Consider the following 19,595-nt stretch of genomic DNA (forward strand, 5'->3'; position numbering starts at 1 on the left):
CAAACATAAAAGTAAAGGTTCCCCTCGCACATATGTGTTAGTCGTTCCCGACTAGCATACACACATACATACATACATGCATACATGCATACATGCATACATATATACATATATACATATATACATGCATGCATACTCATAATTTTGTTTAAAAATCATTAGAAAAATCAATAAATTAAGTGAGGCATTTTGTTTCAATTTGCAAGAAATACGTATCAAGGGAAAAAAGGATACAAAATATTAGATCTGTAAAAATTAGCTATCACTAATAGATACAAGCTGGGAAAACAGGGAAAGTCAGGTTGGCAAGATCTTCAGGTGAGAGCCTTAAAAAATGCTTTAAAAAATCAAAATATGGAGAATATCTAAAAGTAAACGTACATTAAATGTAGCCTGAACACCTGAATCCATGTGATGGCTGTGAAGGGGAGCATTTAGAAAGAATAAGGTAAGAAAGAATAATGAAATCTCAGAGAAACTTCTTTCATGAATGTTTCTGGTAATTTTTTTTTAAAAAAGAACATGTTCTAAATTGAGATGTGGGAAATCAGGAATACATATTGCTAATATTGATATCATCAGAGACTCTCATCAGGATGATTAACTCCATGTTGTTGAAGCTAATGTTCTAGGTTCTCTTTGTTGGTCCCCTGATAAATGTGGAGCAGCTATCATTGTAATTGTCCACATTAGTCTGGAATGATTCTATATTTCTCTAGTGTATTATGGACAATTGCCTTAAAAACTGCTGGGCACATCAGAGAGAAACAGTTTAGTTGAGTCTGACATCTGGCATATATAAAGAGGAGGAAGAATGGACTTAATATGTTACATAATAAAATATCCTTATGGGGTTCTTCATGGTTTTCTCCTTTCTGCATATAGTATATAATTGTGCAGTAATACTCTTGCTTAATACAGGTCTTCCATGAAAGAAAAATCTGGCACCTGTATCTGCTTATCTGAAATTGCAAGGTGTTTTTTTTAATTCCTTAGGTAGTAAACAGATAGAAGCTGTAGGAAGCTGTAGCAAAGTACTGACTGTAGAATTGAATAAAAATGATTATTATTGGGAGATATTGTCATGTACGTTTCACAATTTACCAAACAGGAAGCTGGATAACAAAACAGTCTATGAGGTAAAATTGAGCTATTTATTTAACAATAAATATTCATGAATAATTTTCTCATCAAAACGACATACAATTCATCAACATTACATTGTGATCAAAATAAAATAAAGGCAAAATCAAACTTTTTTTAAAATAAATCATATTAAATTTTACCACAGTATCAAAAAGAAATGCAGCATCTATCAGAACTTTAAAATGTAGACAAGATGGTGCTGAGCTGGTCTCCCTAACGAATGACTGTTGGGGGCTAAAAAAGTGAAATCCCTATTGATTAGTCACCTTTTGAGGGAGAAATAGATCAAGGGGTCCCCGAGCTTTAAAGATGAACCTTGCTTTCAAGCTATTTTATATTGTCTCCAATATGTAAATGCTTTTTCAGAATAACCCAGAGTAGACCATTTTACAATAGACACAGGAAATATTTTAATCTACCAATTTACAATTAAATCTAATGCCTCCTAGTAATTAAAAAAAAACACATTAATTTTGCATCAACTTTCATTCTTTAATTGTAGCGCTTGATGCTATTTGGATGTGTAAAGTATTCCTAGACAACATTCAGTCGATGATGTCAATAGCGAACTTCTACAAAGCAAAGTTGTTACTGGGTCCAAAAACCATAATGAAATGGGGAATATTTAAAAGGCGGATTAAGTTAGTTAATTTGTTTATCTCTAAGGTTATGTTATGATTTAGAAAGCATAAGTTACAATATTCTGTATCTACAATGATTATACTAGTCCTATTAATAAGTAGTCTGACCATGGTACTGCCTTTTCAAGGGTAGATTGTATATTCCGTTTGCACATACAACCTTATCCGCATATTCCCCTGCTTGCAAAAAAAATTGAGGAAAAAATATTCTAACAAGGGTTTACTGCTTTAGTCTCTTTATTATTACCACATGTGCTGTACAAGGTTAAGTTATTAAGTGAGATACAATAATTGTCTCTTGTCCGAAGAAGACATTTTCATTTTAACAATACTCATGTGTATGTGCTTCCGGATCATTTTATCAGAAGCATAATTTCAGAAACATCTTTATAGGCTAGGTCTCCACTAGGCTGCTGCTTTACTTTTGAACTCCACCCGACTGCTTTATGTGACTTTCCTTGTCAAACAGCACAAGCACTGTGAACTAGCGATATATTTACATTGTGGTTGCTTCTCAAAAGCCGAGTTAATTTTCAGGAGGCAGCACACCTGTTGGAGCCTGGTATAGGAAGGCATACAATGGCCCTGTTTAGTTTGCAGGAGAAAATGATGTCATTTGCAAGCAAGCTTTCAGCTGTGATATTTTATAATTGTTTAGATGAAAACACGATAATCCTCTCCCCCTTCACATAAGCCGCAATCCATCTTTAAAACTGTGATAATTCATAAAACCTGCAGCTTAATAAACTAACAAACCCCAGGCCTGTGTTATTTGAAGGGAAGTCAATCTTTGATCAGCCAAGCTGAAATGGGACTGATAAGTGAAGGCCTTACGTGCAGGGAGCAGCTCTCCAGTTTGTTATTGCTATTTGCTCATCATCCTCAAGTGCAAAATAAGCACAAGTCTTTCCAAGCCCTGTCTTATCTCTTTTCACTTTCTTCTTGAGATCTCTGTCGCTTTAATCCAGCATGTCTGCTGCTGGTTAACAAGGAAATCCTATGTCAATTATCGCCAACAACTTCCCGCTGTGAAGCTGTAGGGAATTGAAGCTTTTGAGAGCCCTTTTCACACCAAAGAGTGGTGCTGGGCCTAATTAAATGGCCCTCATATCCTGCCAGCCTACCAGTGGCCAAATGATAGATAGCTAATGAATGATAACCTAATTTCTCCAAGAGGTGTTTGGATTCATAGGGCCAGTTAGATTTTCAAGGCTATTGAATTGAGGCGGTTGTGGTTTGCAATTATGAGGGAAAATGAGCCTGTGCGGAAAGGTAAAACTTGGAAAGATATCTGTCTCATCAGCTTGCTATGCACAAAGCTCTGTTTTGCCACAGTACAGGCCAATTGTATACCAGGAAGGATACTTGTTATATATTTTTTTAAATTGCTCTGCGGAAACTGGTTGACCCCTTTGCTCTGAGTGAATTGCTCTGCTGACTCTTGCCACAAGTGTGTGGCCAAACTGTCCCATAAATACCTCATATAAATACAATCTCGACAGTTATTATTTTTACAAAATTGCTCATGGATAGATCTTTGGCCACTCATGTTCAGTTGGTCCAATCTTTCCTCTTTTAGTTTGCTCTATTCAGTCCCCTGAACAAAAGTAACTTTTGCATTTGCTGCTGTATGAAAAAATGATCTGTTATTGCATTCCAGATGAGTACAATCCAAATATCAAAGTAGAATTGCTACAAGGAAAATATTTATTTTTAATAGATTGATTTTTATTTTATTTTAAGCTGCTACAGTCAAGAATAAACATTACAGCATTCTAATATTAAGGGAACACACATTGTTCAGTTCATATTCTGATAAGGATTTAACACAGCAGTATTTTGTGAACTGTTCCCAATGTAGAATGTAGTGATATGTGGGGATTTTTTTTAAAAAAAGATAAAGCATTGATGTCTGTATGTTGTGTACAACAATAACAACAAATCAATTGACACAGAAATGTGTGTGTGTGTGTGTGTGTGTGTGTGTGTGTATGTATGTATGTATGTATGTATGTATGTATGTATGTATGTATGTATTGTGCCACAACACCTGGTATGCCCAAATATGGGAGGGAACACACCGCTTCCCCTTTCTGTCCTTCGGCTCACTCCAGGAGACCATCCAGGCAGAAAACCATATTTTTAATGTTGCCTTTGTTATATTTGTACAATAGATTGAAATAAATCTATACTAGTTTCCTTTTATTTATTTATCAGCACAAATACAACACACACACACACACACACACACACACACACACACACACACACACACACACACACACACATATATATATATATATATATATATATATATATATATATATATATTTGTACTGATAAATAAATAAAGGGAGACTAGTATAGATCTATTTCGAGCTAATTAGCTCTCATCAGCTAGCCATACCCTTACTGAGATTTGAACCCGGGCTGTATATATCTTAGGCAGGAGTTTTAGCCACTAAGCCACGGGCTCTGTTCCTTATCAGTTGAGCCAGGGAAATAGGTATGTATTTGTGTTACAACCCCTGGTATGACTAAATATGGGAGGAAGGTCACTACTCCCTCTTTCTGTCCTTCGGCTTATCACAGAAGACCATGCAGGATTTTGTCCTTGGGGTTTCTTAAGATGTTGGCTATTTTTTGGTCAGTGGTGAAGGCTGTCCTGATATTGTGCTTGTGGAGAATTTTGCTGATTTTATCTGTGGTGCCTTTGATGTAAGGGAGGAGGGCGATGCCATTGTCCTGCTCTGTGTCTTGGTTTTTTGGGGGATGGTGATCACCAACCTAATCCAAAAGGAGATAAACGGACATGTTCACAAAAAATCAGTATGATTCAGCTGACTTTTTAATGTTCAGAATACTGCAGAGAAGTAAAAGAAAATAAGCTTGCCTGGAAAACCTAGAAAATGATCAAATCCAGACATGACTGAATCATCCATCCCTATGGAAATTCTTTAAGGAAAATAAATTACTGTGCCATTAAAAGCAAGCTGGGCATTTTGTGTTGGATCCAAGCTACTCATGCATATTGTTAGCACACTGAAATAAATAGAAAACTTTACATGAGACATGATCATAATCTGATATCTGATCTAAGTAGGACAAGCCTCAGGATCTATGTCATTAGTCATTTTAATACTTACAAGGCATCTTCTAATACTACATTTCTGCACTGAAGGGACAACTGTGCTGTTATTCATAAGAATAATATTCCATATAAATCAAAGGCTGTACAGGCATGATATTTAACCATCAGAAATCATGTTTAGGTTCAAAAACTGCATAGTAAATATATGAACTAATATGGGCTTTAGTAGACAACAGGCATGGTGTAAATTGGTCTGTACTGAGGAGAAAATGTAATACTAAGAAAGTGTAGGCCCTATGGAAACCAAATTATGAGTCTTCCATGAAAATAGCTGAGAGAGGTGAAATTCTGTCTTCAAACTCAGAGGCAGAAACTAAGGACAGTCTTCCCCAAATAAAGGTAAAAGAGTCCCTGTGATTTTACTCCACTAATCGTTGCTGACTTTAGGGAGTGAGGCTAATCTTCATTTCAAGGACATTGAGTCAGTGCAGTCCAAAGAAATTTCTGCAGTCATGTGGCCAGCATGACATCACATACTGTTACCTTCTCACCAAAGTGGTGCCTATTTATCTACTTGAATGTATATACTTTCGAAGTGCTAGGTTGGCAGGAACTGGGTCGAGGATGGGAGCTCATCCCGTTGCATGGAGCTTGAGTCTTCAATCTGGGCTGGTGGCTTTTTGAAAAATGCCTAATCATGTCATCAATTACACAATATCACAGAATGAATGAATGAATGAATGAATGAATGAATGAATGAATGAATGAATGAATGAATGAATGAATATTCGGAGTGTTGAGTGAATGAAATATACGTATATGCTTTAGTCTAAATTGTGATACAACCCCAGCATCTTTCAGGGGCAAATAATCTATGAAACTTTAAACACAGTACTTAAAAAAAGACTGCCTCCTAGAATGTACAGGTTGTTTTCAGTAAATAAGTATATGTAACTTCCAGCTAACTGAGATTAAGAACTCTATTTTTTTAAGGCCAAGTGAACCTACCAATGTTGATGTTTCCATCAGACTTTTGTGTCTTGGTTTAGATCTAAAATACTAAACACTGATTTTAAATAGTATAGTTAAGTATAATTAATATTCTGATGGAATATTATAGAAAGCAAAAACAAAAATGTATATTCGAAAATGGAGGAAAAAGACAAGGAAGGTGTTTGTTTATTTTATAACATTTGCTTAAAACTATAAATTAGAAGTTGTTAATGTTGGTAATGGCATTTTTATTACGTTTTAGCCATTATATTAAGTGAACAAGTGAATGTTTTCCTATAGATCAAGATGTGGTGCCACCTTCATTTATTTATTTATTTTGTGTCCAGATCCTTAAACTGACAAAATAAAGTTACCATTTTGGCTTCGTCATTGGCCATATCACTTAATCAGCTTCATTATGAACATGACATAAATTTTAAAAAAATTCCCCAGGAGTATTCACACTGGGGAGATGGACATTGGTGGGAAAATGAGGAACAATGCATCATGAGGCAAACAGTGTGACTTATGTTGTCAAAATTGATTTCAGGACAAAAGTACATAAAGGTGGGCTTCGCTCATGAATTTAAGAGACAGATGTCATTTTGGCATTCTTGTGGTTTGGTACAGACACATTCAGAATGAATGGATGGATGGATGAATGAATGAATGAATGAATGAATGAATGAATGAATGAAACAAAACTGGATGTCATCTACATTTTGCAGCACAAGTGCTTGTTCTTTTTCTTTGAAACCCATGTGTAGAAAAAAAGCAGGAAGTATTTATGTCTATTTATGCCGTTCAATGAAGTAGACCTATCCTTTTTATTGTGATTTCCTAAATGACTATAAAAAGGAAAGTGTGGTAATAGAGAACAAAGCTAGTAAAAACTGAAAACCGAAAGCATATGTAGCCAAGGTTAATGCATATAGCAAAATGTTGATTGTTAAACAGATGAACCCACTGGAATGTAATATATTCCACCAAAGACTTGGCAACTTTGAAATGCTACACTTTCTATATTTCATCTGTTAATAATCTGAAAGGACTTCTCAGTTAGGCACATCACCTCACTGTTTTATGATAGTGGGCCTGGTGATGCTTTTGTTTTATATTTCCACTGACAAACAAGAGAAAGGGGAGTGGTATAATGCATATCATAGTTGGACAGCAGGCATCAAACAAGGGAGATCTTCAAAAAAAGAAAGCTGAATTTAAAATACAATCCAAAGAGAACATGACCAGTTAGGCAAATGGGTCAAATTCAAATATTTCAAATTGATTTTTTTCATATAGAACATGTACTGAATTATAGAAAATGCCAGACATATATGAGTACCTTGTTTTCATACACTTTTTTATTTAATCTACCTCATTATAATTGATCCTTATTGGATCCTTAGTCTTTCAGTCATACGTTTTTTCCAAACTTAATCTCAAGGATTAATTTGCCATCTTTTGCACACAAAGCATGTTCTCCACCATTAAGCATAGATAAACAAGAATGCTAAGCAGCAAGCCGTAAAGACATAAAGACACAAGCAATCTGATAATGATGATTCTTCTAAATCAAAAATTCTTTCTTCCCCAGAATTTTATCATATGAAAATACGAATATTCTAAATTATCTATTTTCATAAACATATTTGATTTTATCCAATGCATGCTGTCCTCTGACAAAATGGAAATTGCACCAACAAAAGAGCTCTCAAATTTGTATCTATGTACAGTAATTCATAGCGATGATAAAAGAAGAGAACATTTCAACAGAAATGGTTTAGTCCACATGAGAGTGCTGTGTACACTGATTCTTTTGCTCCATTAATTTTTCTTCTATCTGCTTTTGAAAAGCATCATGAAAATCTGCACCTATTTCTGCCTGCAGATTCTTGTTATATTTATTCTGAATGCATGCAGTATGCGACTGCCCCAATATACAATTTCTACATGCTATTTGCTATAATATTTTATGGTAAACATAAAATATGTGTATTTCATAAGCAACATTTTCCCCATATGTTTCCCAAATAAATGTTGAATTATTCAAGTATTTTTGAACATCTATTGGTTTAATATTGCTGTCAATTACTCAGTGTACTCTGTTCTTTAAGAACCTTGTCATTTCCTTAACCCAGAAGTTTGCATCTTTTTTAATACAACTTACACATTGCTACAACTGAATTATTATAAGCAGTATATCGTTAGAATTCCTAGAATGGAATTTCTAAGTTCTATTCTAAGGTTGCATCTACCAATTATTGAGTAACTCTTCCAAGCCTTATGAGGGCTTCACCATATCTCTGTTATAAGGATTAATTTCATGACATCAATTTATTATTTAAGTTTCTTTTAGTAAGCATGCTTTATGCGAAACTATAGATTATAGAATAAACAATAATATACCAAAGACAATAACAGAAGAGCCCAGTTCAGGTGTTGCTTCCTTGAAAATCTCAGTATGTGAGCTGCAACCAGCAATCCCTTCTTACCCAGGTTGCACTGATCAGTTTTTTTAATGAGTCATAATTTCTTTTGTAAGTACAGCACAACTGCATCTGCAACACCAGATAAATTGGAACACAGATGATGCAATATTTCAGTTTATTATTCTTAAAAGTTGTCCATTGCAGATGGTTGCATTGTATTTGCAGAACACCAGCTGTTCACTATTGTTGCAGCCTGACTTAAAGACGGGTGGCTTAAAGACTCTTTGCATTTTGAATTTTTAAATATGAACTGAAATACGTATTGAAGCTTACATGAACAGATGCAATGAACATGCAGTGTAGAGTAGGATTGATGGGAAACAGCATTTGGGGCTATTAAAAAGGTACAATTGTCTTCTCTGTATCATGCAATTGTAATAGCCTCTGGGAATATATAAATTTTCCCAGTGCCTGAAAACATCACTTTCATATGTACTCATGCTTCCATTACAATATTATTTCTACATTGAAATGCAAATTTTAAAAATGTCCAAAAAAAGTTGTACACTCACAGCTGTGTCTAACTATTAAAATATTAAAACATATATTTTGAACCTGCTGCCTCTCTTCTCCTGCCCCATGCTGTATATAGTCTTCTGGTGGGGGGAAGAAGAAGAAGAAGAAGAAGAAGAAGAAGAAGAAGAAGAAGAAGAAGAAGAAGAAGAAGAAGAAGAAGAAGAAGAAGAGGAGGAGGAGGAGGAGGAGGAGGAGGAGGAGGAGGAGGAGGAGGAGGAGGAGGAGGAGGAGGAGGAGGAGGAGGAGGAGGAGGAGGAGGAGGAGGAGGAGGAGGAGGAGGAGGAGGAGGACTTAAGTAAGCAAAAATTATCTTGAAAGTACATTCATATGATCATAATTTATCAAAAATGTGTGGCAACCTTTAAAAATGAAAAATAGAACCAATAAACAGTGAATTATTTTTATTTTCCTCTTTTGGTATGTTGTTTCTTTTGTGACATATTTATGAGAAGCTAAAGCAACAAAGTAGCTAAGAAAATGTAGCTCTAGCACTCTTTTTTTAGTTCAAGACTAAAATTCATAGACTGGTTGCTTTTAAAAAAATCTTACATGAAATAGTACATCTTTCCTCCCAGCAAAGGAAAAAAAATAAATGGATAATGTCTGCTGTAGAAAGAAAATGTTACTAAAGTGATTGATAGTGTGTGTCTGTGTCTGCGCCTCTCTTATATACATGTGCGTGTGTACATGTATATAAAATTTGTCTCTCGGTGTGTGAAATGTCAAAGCCTTTGCTCTAGTATGGTTGTGTTTGGATTTCCATAATAGCATCTATTTTCAGGAGATATATAACAAGAGATTGGATTAATAATAAGAGCTTTTGTGCTTTAAACTTCTGTGTATCTCTTTGGAAGGGGAGTATTTTCTGTTAAACATCATTGTTGCACATTGGAACTTTTTCTGGGATTTTAAAAAAACCCACTGTTTTCATTACAGAAATAATTATAAGGCCAAATATCTACTTTTATATTCTATTCAGCTAACCTTGCTTCAAAATTTATTGGGACTATTTTGAACATTGCCTGAGGGCTGATGAGTCAAGTTTATAGCCACCACATGTCTTTCTCATTTGATTTTAGCCTATTCCTACTGTGGAAATGTTAAGAAAAAACTTACAATGATAGTTGTCTGACCTCTGAGCCGCTCATAATATAAGAAAATCAAACAAAACATCATCAAGAAGGGTAAGCAAAGAAGACCAACAGCTCTAGAGCATCTGTTCATTGATCAATGCAGACAAACTCTTTCATAGAAGAAGACAATCTTTCAGGAAATTGTATTTGGATCCTCTGTTCCTGTACTTTAAGAGACAAGTTTCTTCATTGGCAGGTTTTGCTTCACACAAAAGTCGAACACCATAAGTACAAAACTGATATAATGTCATATCACTATATCTTCTCTTCTCATTTCTCCTATCAATTTAAAAGTTGCCTTCATAGAGAAAAAGAGGCTTGTTTCATATAAAATTGTCATTTATTATGACTATGTCTTTCTGTTAAAAAACAATAAACCCAAAGACTTTACAAGAACAAAACAATACATGTAAGGGTAAGGAGAAAATAAGGGGAGGGGAGTAACTAAACAAAATGCAGACAAAATAATGGCAGTTTTTAAAATAATATAAAAAAAGAATGGTAGCTACAAGGACATTCATGTATTGTTAAAGAGCAGGAAACTGATTGCTCAAAAACAGGATAAAAAAGCACCGCAATTTTCAAATATGTACATAGAAATTTAGAAACAACTGCTATAATTTAAAGAGCAATACAACATAACCATAGGGAGGATAGGTGACTTTGGCTTGCCTTAAGAACTAACTCTTCATGGGGAATTTCAAAGTTCCAGATGTTCATTCTTATAATCCTTTAACTTTGAACAGGGCTTGGATTAAGCAGTCTATATTTGATATGCATCTGGGAACTGCAAGACTTTTATTCATGTATTAATTAAATTAATATGACACCCATCAGGGGCTTACAATGTCACAAATAGCCCCTAGGATTTAGCCCCCCAGATATAACCAGAGAAGAAATTTTCAGGAAACTGTTATGTTAAAACTTTTTAAAATATATATGTTGATATTTTGATAGCATAAGAAAATAATATGAACATTATATGAAGGCAGCACAAAAGTACAAGCCTGATATTTATACACTTTGAGAATGATGGTTCATGCTAATTGCAAAGCTAAATCAAATGAAAGAGTACTAGGGAGAAAATTATTTAGGCAACTTTGACAAGCCTTATACCTTTAGAAAGTTTGAAAATTGAACAATCCTTCAGGAGGGATATGTATCTTGAATTTGCCTCTAATTACACATATTATCATTCCATTGCTAAAATAAAAATGGCTATATGAGATTCCATTTAGAAAATATCTCCTGTTCTCATTGGTATTATGCTAAGTCAAGACTGAGATTTACTGCTCTGATAGTGCCTTGAGGAATAAATTTTTAGATTAAACTAACAGTAAGTTGGATATTGTCAAGCATCGGTAACTCTAAGTGTAAATGCAATTAAATACATATTTCAAGACGTTATATGAACAGTTTGTATATTTGACAAATGAAATAACATTCCCTAAATATATGTGGTAAGGAATTAACAACAGCCATAGAAATAAAACAAATAAGCATATGGATCTTTTATGCTTCAGTTGTTTAAGTGGATGTTGTTTAATGGAACTAGTACAGTTGTTTAAATGCAGTTGTTTAATGGAACTAGCAAAAGATAATATCAAGATGGTCAAAAATGTTGCATTTAAAATGTTTAATATCTTGACATTTATATTTGGACCATAAGAACACTGATGTAAATAACTTCATTTTAAATATTTTTCACTGAGTTGGTCTATCTAGACCAGTGACTCTGATAATGTTTTTCTAGAATTTCTAGAAGTTCCTTTCATAACAACAGTATTGTGTAAAAAAGCCAAAACATTCCATAAATACCCGTGACTTTTATTTCAGTAAAGATGTAAATTAATCTAATTGAAATCAATCAAATTATAATTACCCACTTACAGAATACCAAAGAACTTTAAATACAAATCACAATGGTATAGCTTATATAATGCATAAACATCATAAAGAATTATATGATGATGCCAAAGATTCTCTGAGATAATGTCAAATGTTTTGTGAAATGTCTGTATAAATATTTAAGCATATCTAGCTACTTAGAAGCTAATCTTGCAAATAATCTGCTAGCAGCTCTGCAGATGTTTTCTCTCTCAGCTTTGCAATGCAGGCTTCTCATTTATCTGGAAACATGTCATGGTAAATTTAGTAGCTGACATTTAATTCACTTTTCATTTTACCCAGAGTTGCAAGACACATTCATCATTTTGCTTATTTGGATACAAATTTAGACTGGCTGAAGAAATAGCATCATTTCAATAATCCATGCATGTGTGGTCAAGTATATAAAGCAAAGTGTAAATTATAATAGGCACTTAATTTTGAACTGTCATATATCTATCTGTCTAGTGATATTAGTTCTTATTCTATTTGGTTTCCAGACCCTGATTGATAAGAATGTGATACTTTATCACAACATTTTATGATTGTAAAAATCTGTGACACATTTTGCTACAAACTGCTCTGGTTTTTTTACATTCTTCTAGCTGCTTATACCTGGAAGGGGCTGCAAATGGTACTGACATAGCATAGTGATTATAACATTTGCCTGACATGCAGCTACTGATGTGAAAGGTTTCAGTATTGTTTTGAGAACTCTTGTGATTTAGTGATTAAGGAGTATGACCAGAGAGATGCTAGTCCACCCTCATCTACAGAATCTCACTTAATACTTTGAACCAATTGCTTTTTCTCAACCAAATCTACCACAAGCGTTGTTGCTACGCAAAAGAAAAAAAAAAGGCTTTGTACAGCATTTAGAGATATGCACATAGGAAATAAAAATACTGAATACTAGATCTACCCTTCATATGTTTGTGCAACACTGTATAAATGTGGAAAGCCATAACCTTTTTGGAGAATAATACTACTTTTCCCTAGATTAAATATACAATCAAAGCTATCACATTCTTCCCCTTACAGTTGTTATCTGAACCTACTCATTTTTGAAGACTCGTTTAAAGTTTTGCATTGGGCATCATTTTTTCTATAGACCTATATGCATCTATATTTCATATTTTCCACCTAGGGTTGTTGTTTGGGGTTTTTTTGTTTTGTTTTTCCTCCCCCAAAAAATGTAAAGGCACACAGATAAATGCACTGCTTCAGTACTTTTATAATTCTTTTTTTGTTGTTGTTAAATTTTGGCACACTGGAAGTAAAGAACATGATTTGTTAATTTGGATTTATGTAGCTTATTTTAACATTCTAATATGTTACATTCTAATATAGTATCTGTTATCTTTACTGTGAATCATGTCATGGAAATGCCTGGAATAAATGTATGACTTCAGGCCTAAAAGGGAAGAATGGTATATAACACTTTTCAAAACTGCAAACTATTTGATAACTAGTTTAAGTTCACACCTAGTTTTTACAATATTGTGAAGAACATTTTGTATGAAGTTGTGTAATAATCACCACTTTCACATCAGCCAATGTGATGATACAAATACTTATGATATACATCACAGCATTCACAGGCACAAGAGAGAAAGCTACATGTGCAACTTAAAAAGCAAAAAAAAAAAAAAGCCTAGTTAAAAATTCTGCAGGTCCATTTAAGAAGGCCTATTAAGAAAATTGCCTTTAGGGCATTATATGATTCCAGAAGGAAGTGTAACTTTATAATAATAATTTAAAAACTTTTAATTACAGACAGTCTGGGTAGTATTATTTCAGCTTGGCAAGAAGTTATAAAAGTTTTTGTCATCAAAAAATAAAAGTCAATTTGCTCTGAATTCTTTGAAGCTGCATCCAGAAATGTGACAGCTTCATGTTGCAAGAAGAAGCTTGAATCCCTAGTTCAGAGTTTTTGGTGGTAAAGGCTGCTGAGCTGGAATATTGTATTCTTTCTTCCGTGGTGGTTTTAAACATTTTCTATATATGTTAAGTCTACCTGAGGCTTAATATTCCACTTTTTCTTTGCCCAGGTGACAAGAAATTGTACTACTTTATTTTGATGGATTGACATTAGGCTTCAGTGATTACATTTTGGGATGGATGGGTGAATGGATGGGCTAAGTGGATTTTCCACATTCATCATTTTGTTGTTTAGATCTTTGCAGCATACCTGAACCAGTATGGTCAGAACTGTGTTAGACCAATATCTTTATTATCCTATAACTTATATAAGCAGTACATACATACATATATGAACAATAGGCATTATTTCTATATATGCAAAAACATTCATTTATGGGACTACAGTCAGACATAAATATAAACAAAATTTTAAAAAAGAATCCCAATCATCATAGAATCGAAGTTGGAAGGTACCATTTAGGCTGGCTGGGGAATTCTGAGAGTAGAAGTCCACATATCTTAAAATTGCAGAGGTGGAAAAATCATGTTCAATTCCTTTTTGACTGCAGCAATCCAAATGAAAGCCAGCTGAAGAGATGGCTGTTTAGCTTCCCCTTGGTCATGTCTAACGAAGGAAAGCCCAAAAATTCTTTGGGTAATTTGATTCCTCTATCAAATTGGAAGCCTTTTCAGTCAGAACCATCCTTTTGCCTATTGAATAAGTTTTATCTGAGCTTGCTTAGTTTACCCTAACTAGGTTCAAAAGATGCTCTATTATCAGGCATTATGATTCATCATACAAATACAATGTCTGTCCAAATATTTTGCTGGTCTGTCAAGGAGCCTGGGAAGTCCAGAATTATTTTCTTAGTGTTTTGGTATAGCCATTTTGTGGAAGAAAAAACAACCAAATGAGGTTTTTATTGATCACATGTGCCTATCCAGGCTCCAAAATAACGTGAATCAAATTAAAGTCGCTGTATCTCTATGCATTCTGAAACTGGGCAATACATTTCAATATGATATCCCAAAGGATTAATGTTATTACCGTCAATGCAAAGAGATGACTGGTGACATTTCAATATGCTCTCCCCAATATGCTTTCCCCAATGCATGAGAAATGTAATCATTAGGTCTAAGGGTATTTGAAGCTGTCTCTTTTGCTTTTTAGTTACAGGTAGCTATAGAACGATTCTAGCATTTTTGCACTTTGCAATTTGTAAGTGAGGGTATATTACATAGCATCCACTGTGTAGGTTCCCTATGCACTTACTGCTGGAGCAATCTCCTCCTATTATGGTATAAATTGGAGGGAGATTTTGAGAGAAGCCTCTGGGAGTTACTTGCCTAAACCCTTTAAGGTGTTTTGAAAATCCCATCCACAAATGTTAAGTAGTCCCCATATATTCCAACTTCAAAACAGGGTGATAGGCAACCCCAAAACTGCTCACTGAAGGGAGACGGGAGAAGGATGTCTGATACTAATAATAGACTACTTAGAGGAAAGGGCTCCTGCCATCCAGAATATGATAATACCTGCATTCACGAGCACGAGTGATGAGCCTCTAGCATTTACCAGCTGTAATGCTGAACAGATTACACAGACAAATCAGGGGTAAAAACGTAATAGGCTTTCACCTCATAGCAAAAAACACCTAGGTTCAGGAAAAGGAAATATGTATTAAGAGAGCAGGTTAAAAACTGACATTATCCCTGACTTTCATGAAATCTAAATTATAAGCAGGGTGTTAAGTTATTATAATGTATTTATTTATTGCCACGATTGCTTTCATATTTAACTGATTTGGCCTATCTTGAGACTCGTTTTAAAATGCAGCACCTTGTCCATCTTTTCCATTTTCATATGAAAAACAGGAAAGCAAAAACTAATTTACGCAGGAAAACACATCGACTGTTTGCCCGTTTATCTCTTACAGACCACCCCTCAGTCCAATGTTGACAGTACATGATATTCCATTAATCTGCCTAATGAAAATTTAACCAGTGTTATAAACAAATAATTGGCTATTATCCTCTCAAAGATCCCGAATAAATTACTTCTACTTATCCCTCCTCCTTCCCTCTACTCAAAAGCCAGCTTTTTTCTGTACTGGTGATGTAAAAACTGCTGTCTGCCTCTTCCTACTGCAGCTGCTGTCAGGGAAAAGAGCTGAGATAGAGACAGGCTTTCGTGAGGGGTAGCAAACATCTGCATTCCTTCTTTTAGTAGCGTCAAAAGCCTTTTGGAAAGCTGAACTGACATTTCAGAACCAGTGTTTCTTTCCCATTTTTTTCTTCTGAGCCTGCCTTCTAATTTCTGATACAATATGCCAAAACTCTCTGAAGCAACTCAAGAATCATGTCTTCTAGCGCCCTTCTGTTCTTGGTATGGTATATTTCTTCATGAAGAATAATCAAAAAAACCTTAGGATGCATGTTGCTATTTCGGAACATAAAAGTAATAGTAAAGGAGTCCCTGTAGATTTTACTCTGCTAGTTTACTACTTTACTTTACTAGTCATTGACTATCGGAGGCAGTGCTCATCTCCGTTTCAAGGCCATTGAGCCAGCATTGTACAAAGACATTTCTGTGGTCAGGTGGCCAGCATGACATCCTGGACTGCTGCTACCTTCCCACCGAAGTGTTATTTATTTATTTACTTGCATTTGCATTGTTTCAAACTGCTAGATTGACAAGAGCTGGGGCAAGGACGGGAGCTCACCCCATTGCTGGTGTTTGGTCTTCCAGCCAACAAGCCTGGTGTCTTAAATGCTGAGCCACCACGCTGCCCCATTTCTGAACATAGAACCTAAAGAATGGATTGTACATATGAACTACCTCCCTCAGAGAAAGAATCAGAACATGACTTGAGTGCAGATACCTTTGCCTTGATCTCTGGCATTTCCAGTTGGAGCAGTTAGGTATGAAATCAAAACCAAGGAATGTTTGTTCTGCAGTTTTGATGGGAGTATTGAGTTTTTCTTTTTTTAAAAAAAAGAATATTTTATGAACAATCCAGAATTGTATTGTTTCTGTACCTACAAATTGCAACAAGTTACAGTGCATTTTTTAACAGCTGTGATCAGAAGATGCTCCAAAGACCACGAAGAAGTTTAGGGATTCAAGAGACACTGAAGCTCCATGTTTTCTAGTCCACAGCTGATAAGGTGTGCATAGAGATTGACTTAATACCAAGCCATTTCCTAAATTAGTCAGGCATGTTTGGCCTTTCAGTATTATTTCTAAGCTGGGGCAATGAACCATTCAGTTCACCATGAGTTTTCATGGTGGTGAAGGAGAATAAAATTCCTAAAGGTGTTCCAACTGTTATAAACATATAGTAGTAAATACTCTATTTTCTTTCTTTTTATCTTTCTCTCCCTTTCTCTCCCTTTTTTCCTCAGACTTCTAGCTATCACAAAACCCTGTAGTTATGTGATTGCAATTTCTCATATTCCTTGCTGGCTTTCCACTAGAAAACTTCCCACAAATCCCATGTGGAAGCTGGTAGAAATTTGGAAGTGACAAGCCACATGAGATCCTCGTTTAATGCAATCCTCACTTAACAACTGCAACCAGGCCTTTCATAATTGTTGTCGCTAAGTAATGTGGTCATGTGATGTCATGCTTTATGTTTCTCAGTGATGGTAATCTAGTTCTAATTACCATAATAATCCAAGGGGTACCTATAATGCATATTATTTGGAAACATTGTTCACTGTATTGAGTAACATGAACTATCCAGAATCAGATATAAATAACTAATATTTTACTGCTTTTAAATGCATTTGCAAATATGTGCAAACTTGAAGATGGTCAGGATCAGTAGCAATACTTACATGAAGTGGGTCATACTACTTACAGCCAACAAGCCTGGTATTGGTATAGGATCAGTACCAATACGTTCATGTACATTTTATAGAATCAGGAATGAAAGGATATAGATTATTATTCAGGATTTGGTGGTTGATTTGTAGCTAAATAGAATTATTTCATCCAAGAATCCTGTACAAGTAGTCTTCCAATGACTGCAACAATTGAGCCCAATATTTCTGCTAAGCAAAGGATCTGTTAAGTGAGTTTTGCTCCACTTTACGATCTTTGTTGCTACAATTGTTGTGAATCACTACAGTTGTTACATGAATCTTGTGATTGTTAAGCGAATCTGGCTTTCCTTATTGACTTTGCTTGTTGTAAGCCAGCTAGGAAAGCTACAAATGGTGATCACATGATCCCTGGATGGTCCACCTGTTGTAAATATAGGTCAATTGTCAAGTATCCAACTTTTGATCATGTGACCATGGGGATATTACAATGGTCATAAGTGTGAAAACTGGTCATAAGTCATTTTTTTCCATGGCGTCATAATTTTGAATGGTCACTCAATGAATGGTTTTAAGTCAAGGACTGCCTATTTGCTAATTATTATATGAACTCTTCTTATAATTAAAAGAACATTAAGTTGCTTTATATCCAGAAAAAAGAAAGCTTGTAAAATGACTGTTGAAAGATGTTGTCTCCATATATTTTCAACTGCTTTCTTTGTATTGAGAACACAGACATTAGAAAACAGTACTGCAGGCTATTTCTGCTGCCTACTGTCTGCCTGCAATTTGGCAGTTCGAATCCCACCAGGCTCAAGGTTGACTCAGCCTTCCATCCTTACGAGGTGGGTAAAATAAGGACCCAGATTGTTGGGGGCAATAGGCTGATTCTGTAAACCACTTAGAGAGGGCTGTAAAGCACTGTAAAGCAGTATATAAGTCTAAGTGCTATTGCTATTGCTAATGTTTCCTGAAAATCAAGATTCCAGAAATGCAGTGTTGACACTGAGGGATGTGGAAATTATTCCTCTTACCCATATAGCCTTCCTGGTTTTTTTTAAACCAATCTATTCTTTGGGAGAAAAAACTTTAATTATTTCCCCCCCCCCAAAAGAGAGAAGATATTGTTATTCATAAATAACAGAAAGGAAAAATTAGTATATGAATTCAATTAGGTTGCACAAACATGATCCCTTTAACAAAAACCACAAAGAAGCAATGTCTGTATTTCCACAGATTAATAAGACCAAATTTTTTTTGTCAGAGTCTAGGTTGTCAGTGAATGAGTAACATGCTGGTACACTCTGCCTCATTTATTTTTGCTGTATCACTTGCCAGTTTGTTCAGCTAAAAATTGCAATAAAAAAGATGAGTGAGAAGTTAAGAACCAGAATAAGCTTCTGATCTGAGGTTCTCATAAAGAATTTTAGCTTTCCATTCCATGAAAAAAATAAATAAAGCTAATATGTGTATAAATTTGATATTTTTACAATGTTTGTGTGTAATGTTTATTATTTATATTACATACATTTACTAAAAAAAATCTGCCAGAAGTATCCTAATTTTCTTCTTTTTTTAAAAAAAGAAAGAAAGAAGTCTTGGAATTGTGAATTGATGCATTTCCCTTCCATTAGGACAGTGTTTCTCAAACTTGGCGACTTTAAGTCCTGTGGACTTCAACTCCCAGAATCCCCCAGCCAGCTATGCTGGCTGGGGGATTCTGGGAGTTGAAGTCCACAGGACTTAAAGTCGCCAAGTTTGAGAAACACTGCATTAGGAACTAGATTAAAGACAAGAATAGGCCTTGGTATCCTATATGTTTAGTTCCAGACCATAGTTTATTTTATAAACATATGTCTTCGGCTGCTTCAGCTTCTAGTTATGATAACTGAGTAGTCATAACCAGTGGTTTTTCCACTTTTTGTATAAATACTGATCTCTCATTGTTAAC

The sequence above is a fragment of the Natrix helvetica genome (genome assembly GCF_964273705.1).
Source record: "Natrix helvetica genome assembly, chromosome: 5".
Classification (NCBI taxonomy): Eukaryota; Metazoa; Chordata; class Lepidosauria; order Squamata; family Natricidae; genus Natrix; species Natrix helvetica.